Source organism: Micromys minutus (assembly GCF_963924665.1).
Source record: "Micromys minutus genome assembly, chromosome: 4".
NCBI lineage: Eukaryota > Metazoa > Chordata > Mammalia > Rodentia > Muridae > Micromys > Micromys minutus.
In genome coordinates, this window is record NC_137973.1 from 48,772,678 (window position 1) to 48,780,277 (window position 7,600).

A 7,600-nucleotide genomic window follows, 5' to 3' on the forward strand; every position below is an offset into this window, starting at 1 on the left:
TACATGCATGTGGAAATACAACACACACACACACACACACACACACACACACACACACACACACCACAATTTTAAAAAATATTGCACTTGAAACCTTCAAAACTATTATGGCTCAAAAGATATTTGTTCATTATATTTATAAATTTCAATATATTCAGCTCCATAAGAAATATAATCACAGAAATTCCTATCATAACAAAGCTAACCAGAAAAGATTATTTTCTCAGAATTTTATAACCTGGCTCCTTTGAGAATTCCTATTGTTCCTCCGTATTGCTGATCTGTGGTGTACATTAGCTGTCAGCATGCATGCCAGACCCCTGCAGCAGGGTCTTCTTGTGGGAAAAAGTTTATGTATTTACACATCCGTATGAGCTCTGGACACCCTGCTGGTTCCAAAATATGGAGCCATTTCTGCAACCTCAAAATCTGTGCTTTACCAAAAATAGAATCGGGAAAGGAGAAATGGTGCTTACCAAGTTTGTCTGTGTTGTTTTAAAGCATGGTACTAAAGCCTCTGCAGTGAGTCTGAATACCATGGATTCCCTCCAAATTCTAGAAGAATCCATACAGTCAGATGTAAAGAATGTGAATGGCTTAGAACATCGAGAAACTATAGTGACCCCTGATATGTTGAACTTCCTTTGTATAAAAAGTCCTCTTGCTTCCGTAGGTAGATTTGAATGAAAGCCAAGTCAAAAGAAAGGAATGAAAATGTTATTATGATTGACTTTGCTCCAAATGTGAGTTTCCCACCAGTGCTTTCTTAATTGATGGTGAGACGCAAAGTCTAATGTAAACTTACTGTGGTAACAACATGAACAGTTCTGTGAGTCAGACTTTAACCAAGCTCAGGGAACTCGGACAGTGGTGCCAGGACTCAGTCTCAATGTGACCAGAAGCGGTTGTGATGGCTTCTCCAGCACCAGCACACACGTGGCACACAAACACACACTCAAACATAGTTTTCATGCATGTAAAATAAATAAATAGTAAATCTAAAAACTTTGATGTTCTTTCCTTTACTTCTTTTAGTTTTTTTTTAATGAAAATTTTAAAGATGTGTTTGTTTGTTTGTTTGTTTATCAATCATTTGTGGGGTTTGCATACATGCATGCCACAGCCAATATGTGCAAGTCAGAGGGTGACCTGAATGTTGAACTCAAATTGTGACTCTTGGCTACAACCCCCCTTGCCACTGAGTTATCTTTTAGGTCTTCTTTTTGCTTTTCATTTTTTGAGTCAGAATCTCACTGAGTTCTTTAAGCTGATTTTGCCTTTGTTCTGTAGCCCAAGATGACCTAAGACAAGGTTTAATGTAGCCCAGGTTGGGATGTCACTGTGTGAGGCTGAGGATGATCTAGAACTTCCAATGCCCTGTTTCTACTTTGGCAGTTATTACAGGAATTACAGTTGTGTATGCAAACACCCTACTACGTGCAGGGGCAGAGTCTGAGCCTGAACCTGCTGTAAGCTGCACTCTTCCAATGGAACTACATCTCTAGCAGCCTTGAACTTCTGGTCTTTCAGCTGTAGCCTCTTAGAATGGGAGTTACAACCCCGTGACATCGAGCCCAACTCAATTGTTTTTCCTGTGGTTGTGTGTGTCTTCTATCTGTGTGCTTGTGTTTGTAGATACCAGAAAACTGTCCAATCACGTTGAACTGGAGTCACAGGAAAATCTGAACACTTGGAACCAAATTCAGTACCAAACATTCTGGGTTTTTTGTTTGTGGGGAGTGTTTTTGTTTTTTTTTTTTTTAAACAGGGCTTCTCTGTGTCTTTGTAACTGATGGTCCAGGAACTCACTCTGTAAAGCAGGCTGGCCTCAAACTTAGAGATCTGCCAGCCTCTGCCTCTCAAGTAATGGATTAAAGGCATGCACCACCACTGCCTAGCGAGACCAAGCATTCTTAACTGTTGAATTATCAACAGCTAAAGTCTTTATAATTGTTCCTATCACAGTATAAAACATCAGTTAGGGAGAGAACTGCCCAGGTAAAGTGCCTGTCACACAATCACAAGCCAGTAGTCCCGATTCCTGGTGCACACCCAGGAGCTGAAGACAGCGGTGCTTTTCTCTATCTACAGTGCTGTGGGGGTTAAAAGAAGGGTGCAGCTCAATCCCTGAGCTCCAGGTTCAGAGACAGACAGATCCTGCCTGAGAAGATAAGGTGGAACGAAATTGAGGAAGACGCCAGACCTTGACCTCTGGCCTTCAGATGCATAGTCACACAGATGTATGAATGCAATTTGTGTGTGTGCTGCACAAACTTGTATGTATGCCTCTCTCTCCCCCTCCCCGACTTCCCCAGCTAGAGGAGGTAAGGATATAAAATATCCAGTTAACAGTTTCATAATACTTACACTTTAAAAAGTATTAGTAGTGGTAGTAGTATGAATGGGTGTGTGTACATGTGTGTGTACTGGTGTGCCTGTACTACAAATTACATATGGAGTTTCAGAGAACAACTTTTGGGAGTCAGTTCTCTCTACCCTGTTGAGGCAGGGTCTCTCTTGTTTCTCTTCCCGAAGAGCTGGCCCACGAGTCTGGGGGCAATTTTCCTGTTTCTCTTCTTGCAATGCGAATACTGGAATTACAGAAAAATGTCACAGTGTGTGTGTGTGTGTGTGTGTGTGTGTGTGTGTGTGTGTGTGTGTTTTAATATGAATTTCAGACACTTTCACCCTCCAAATCATCTTGCTGCTCCTGTAAGGAAGTATTTTCTAGATTAAACAACTTAGGAAACTCTTTGATATCTTAGCTTACTTCCACACGAGAAAAGAGTATGAAAATCTGTGTTTTTCTCAAAGCGCCCTTGACTGGCATCCAGAGAAGGAAGAGAAACCAAGGGCTCTCTCTGCAGGTGTCACACGCAGAGCGCGCTGGGGCAGAACAGCATGTGAGCTAACCAATCTCTATTTCTGGTATGGCAGAAGCTGGGTGAGCAGTCTCTGGGCATATGATAGCTTATGTTTTGACAAGTGATATCTCACAAATATTTTCTTATTTTAGAACATAGCTTCACTGGCTATCTAAATCTGTTTTTTCTTTCTTTCTTTTTTTTTTTAAATCTGAGATTGTCTAGACAGGAACAAGAGAAACTCTGAAATTAGAAATAAATGTTTTCTCTTTTGTACAAAATAGTGAAGACACGTCACCTTCAAGGAGGTGGTGTACTTTAAGGGGCAGAGCAAACATCTGACTGATTAGCATTCTTAAAAGTCCTCATCATAAAAATAGCAAATGGGGCTGGGGTGCAGCTCGGCCCAGAAAGTGTTCACTTCACATACAGAAGTCTGGCCTAGCCCCAGATAAACCAGGATTGGGGATGCTCACCTGTAATGCTAGCACTTGAGAGTTGTAAATGGGGAATCAAAAGTTCAAAGTCACCCTCAGCTATATAGCAAGTATGAAGTCAGACTGAGACACATATGAATAAGTGTTTCAAAATAAGAAATAAACAATAGATAAAAAGCAGCAAATGACATCAGTCATGGTAATGCATTCTGTGATCCCAGCACTTGGGAGGGTGAGCCACAACGTGTCCTTTCAGCCACCAACACAGAGTAGGATCCTACCTATAAAAACAACCAAACACAAGGTCTAACGAATATAACTAGGTCATACCCATTAGGGTTAGCGTACGGGACTGGGGTTCACAGCTCCTGGGTTGCTGGTAGAGCTGAGCAGAAAATGAGCAAGAGAGCTTCTGAGGCACCTCTCTGAGATTCTGAGATGACAGGAGCGCCATCATGATTCTGGTCATTAAAAGCACACTAGGCGTCTTCTCCTAAAAACTTATGCAAATAAGTGGCTGGAGAGACAGATGTCTCAGTGGTTAAGGGCTTGTTGCTCTTCCGGAGAATGTGAGTTCACATTCTAGCTCACAACACTTGTAACTCCAGCTTCAAGGGATTTAACGCCCTCTTCTGATGCATGCGTGTACACACACACACACACACACACACACACACACACACACACACACGTGTGCATGTACATATGCATATGTGAATAAAATAGGTAAATTTTGGTTTTAGTTACTCCTTTTGTCTCCAATATTTTTATACAAATTGGATAAAGATCCCACCCACGGTAGATTGAATGACTTAAGAGGACCTGATTTATAAGCTGCACGGTTCTCCTTCACAGCAGTGCTACAGAAAGAAAAGCACACACTCAGGTGAGACAGTAACTGGCCACAGTGTAAAATGTTTCTGTCTCCCGGAAACGGGGCACTTTTCATTAGGGAGACCATAAACCCGGTTCTTGCATTGTGTCTAGTAACTCTCTCTTCCAGGTGACATGATTCCACCAAATTCCACTTAGAGAAGTCAAGTCAAGGAGGAAGGTTGTCAGCATGAAGCATCCTCACTGTGGATGTTTGTCCCATTTACATGGTCACTGTGGTTTCTTAGTGTGTGTGCCTGTGGGCACTCGGGTCACAATGTACATATGGAGATCATTTGCTCTGGAGCCAGTGGAGAGAACTTTCTCCTCTGACTTTTCCAAGAATCCAACCCAGACCCCCAGGTTCACTAGCAAGAACCTTTACCTGCTGAGCGACATATATATAGTCAGCGTTCCATTTGATTTTTAAAGACAGGTTCTTACTCAGTAGCTCAGGCTGGTCTGGAGGATTCACTGTGTAGCCCAAGCTTCTCCCAGGGGCTGGGATTACAGTGAGGGCCACCACATGGGGCCTAATCCTGACTTAATTGGATTTAATGTATGCTTGTCCAATTTAAGTGTCTTAGTGAATACTGCAAAACAGCTAAAAACATTGGAGGAAGTATAGAACACTGAATACATTCCTGAAAGGAAAAAAAAAAAAAGAAGTATTTCTTGCCATCTCATCATCCTTTAACCTCAAAGGGAAGAGGCCACTAAAGCACCAGAACAGGAAAAAAAAAAAAAAAAAAAAAAAAAAGTAGATCTTGTGCATTCTAGAAAGGCAAGATGCCTGCTCATCATTTTCCCCAATACAACACACAAGCCAGGGCAGGCAGTGCAGCTAAACAGGTGGAGAGTGGACAGTGAGGGGTTGTGAAGAGGTGGGGGCCAGGAAGGTCAGCCACAGCATGGCTTTGATTCTGCTACAGGAAACAGATAACCAAGCTGCTTACTGCCTTCCCAGTCCTCTTCAAGGCCAGGCAGCATTTCTCCTGCTTTCCTGTTCCTAGTTCCGATTAACATCTAATCAGCCTGTCACAGGACCTGTGGAATACCTGAAGCATGTGACCTCTGTTCCACTACTACTAGAGCTGGCTGGACATCCCAGACAGGGCTGTGCACAGGTAGACAACGGAACTGGTTTCGGTGTTTTCTTCCCTACCTTTTAAATCTTCGCCCACTACTTCTCCCTATGCAGAGCTGAGACCAGGGAGTTCAGGATGTTGTTCTTATCTGACTGAAGGCTTTTTATAGGTTTGCTCAAGTAACCATAGTTTGGTGTACTTCAGTTTGTATGCTTCCAATGCTGATATACTTCAGCACCCTTATGGGTCAAAGCCTTACCGGCTTTAACATTCATGGAAAGTATTTAAATTGTTCTCCTTGAGAATGCATCCAGCCCTTTATGAGTTCATAAGAGAGGGCCCTGAATGCCAATCAATTTTTATTGTGGAAGTTTCATTGCACCCTTAGACTCTTTCTACACAGATTCTCCAGGGATAGCACACAGAGAAGGACAGGCATTTTTCTCATCCTAAAGAATCAAATGAGTACCATTGGGTCATGATTATTTAGTATTTTAATGGTTTGTTTCTGGAAGCGTGAGATAAATACAAAGAGATCACCCTCTCGTCTATGGAATACTCTGGGACTTCTGCCACATTCTCTTGGACTCTGTGGAATCGAGGATTTCAAAGAGAGAGAGAGAGAGAGAGAGAGAGAGAGAGAGAGAGAGAGAGAGAGAGAGGCCCTTTGCTGTCATTGTGCTTACAAGCAGAAACCTGCTGTCTTGGATTATTAAAACTTTCATTTGTCTTCAGAATATAGTTGGATAACTGTAGCCACATATATCCATCTGAATAATTGATGTGCTTTAAAGAAAAAGATATAATCTAGAGCATTCTTAACAACCTAAAAGTCTGTCCTCTTCCTCTGCTTGGGCCACTATTTGTGTTCTTTAGACTCTCTTTAATGAGTGTGCATGTGTGCATCTGACTGTAAGTCCAGCAGAGGCCAGAAGTGTTGGATCCCCGAAACTGGAATGACAGAGGGTTATAGAGCACTTCCCATGGATGCTGGGAACCTACCTCAGATCCTCCGCTGGAGCAGCGAGCACTTTTAACCAGTGATGCATCCATCTCTCCTGTCCCAGGTTTGCTGTCTTCCGAAGTCTATCTTAGCGGCTTATGTAGTACGAGATCGGCTTGTTGTCTTTGCTCAGCGCAACGGCTTTAAGATTCATGGAAACCATGTAAAGAATTAGCAGTGACTGGGTATTGTTCCCTGTATGCTGGCTGTCACCAACAAGGAAGCTGCTGGCTGAGCCAGTGGAGGAGCCACAATAAAATGCAGCAAGCACAGTCAGTTTTAAACCTCAGCTCCACAACCCATGTGGGGCTGCTGCTTCTGTCCACATGCAGAGTTAAATGTGAGTGGTAATCTCTGAGAGCTCAGTGGCATGGTAAAAGAGAGCAGGGGCTGCAGGAAGCATGGCAGTCTACAGTCAGGAAGCAAGTACAGGAATGGAGGAAAGGGTGCATTCAGAGATGTGTTTCCTTCATGGACCAGTACTGTTCTCGGCCCTACCTCTTACCAAGGACTATGAAAAGGACCAGACTGAACCAACTGAATGAACTGGAGTTCTAACACAGCCCCCCCCCCCCACTCTTCCCAGCATTTTTTTTTTCTTTTTTTGATTTTCTTTTGAAGTCTTTTTTAAAGTTTTGTTTTTTATTGGTCATGTATTTATTGTATACTGAGCATATTCCCCGACCCTGTTCCCACCAAAAACCTAAACGAATTTTTGGAGGTAATTTATCGTTTGAGGTAGGGTCTCGTTTGTAACCCTCCTCCATCAGGCGCTCGGTAGTGCACCACTGTGTCCAGGAAAAGCTTTTGTGTGTGTGTGTAGACAGATCTGATGCTTTTCCCTGCCTATCTTGTTTCCTGGAATGCTCTGACAGATGGTTCTAGATTCAGCTACCACAGAACAAAAGGCAAAGCTATATGCAGATGGTTCTGTCGAATTCTTTTCCTTGTATGATGTGAAGCACATCAAAATGGTAGGAAGGGCGCATGGGGAGAATGGTGCAATTTGTTAACGTTTTCTCATCTTCAAGAGCTTACTGTGCTTGCTGGGCAGGGCAATTCACTTACACACACACACACACACACACACACACACACACACACACGCACGCACGAACACACGCACGAGCCCTACCAACACTACTTACTGTGTTCACAGGGAGACTATATTTTGAATCTGTGAAGCTTTCTTTTGGTTTGGGTTCATTATAATTCATCCCTCAACGTGTTTAGAAACCATTCAGGGAAAAATGCAAATGACTCAGCTCTAAAAATGAATGTAATCAAATTTAGTTTGATAAAATGAGTTAGGTGCCTTTGGAAAACACCACAGAT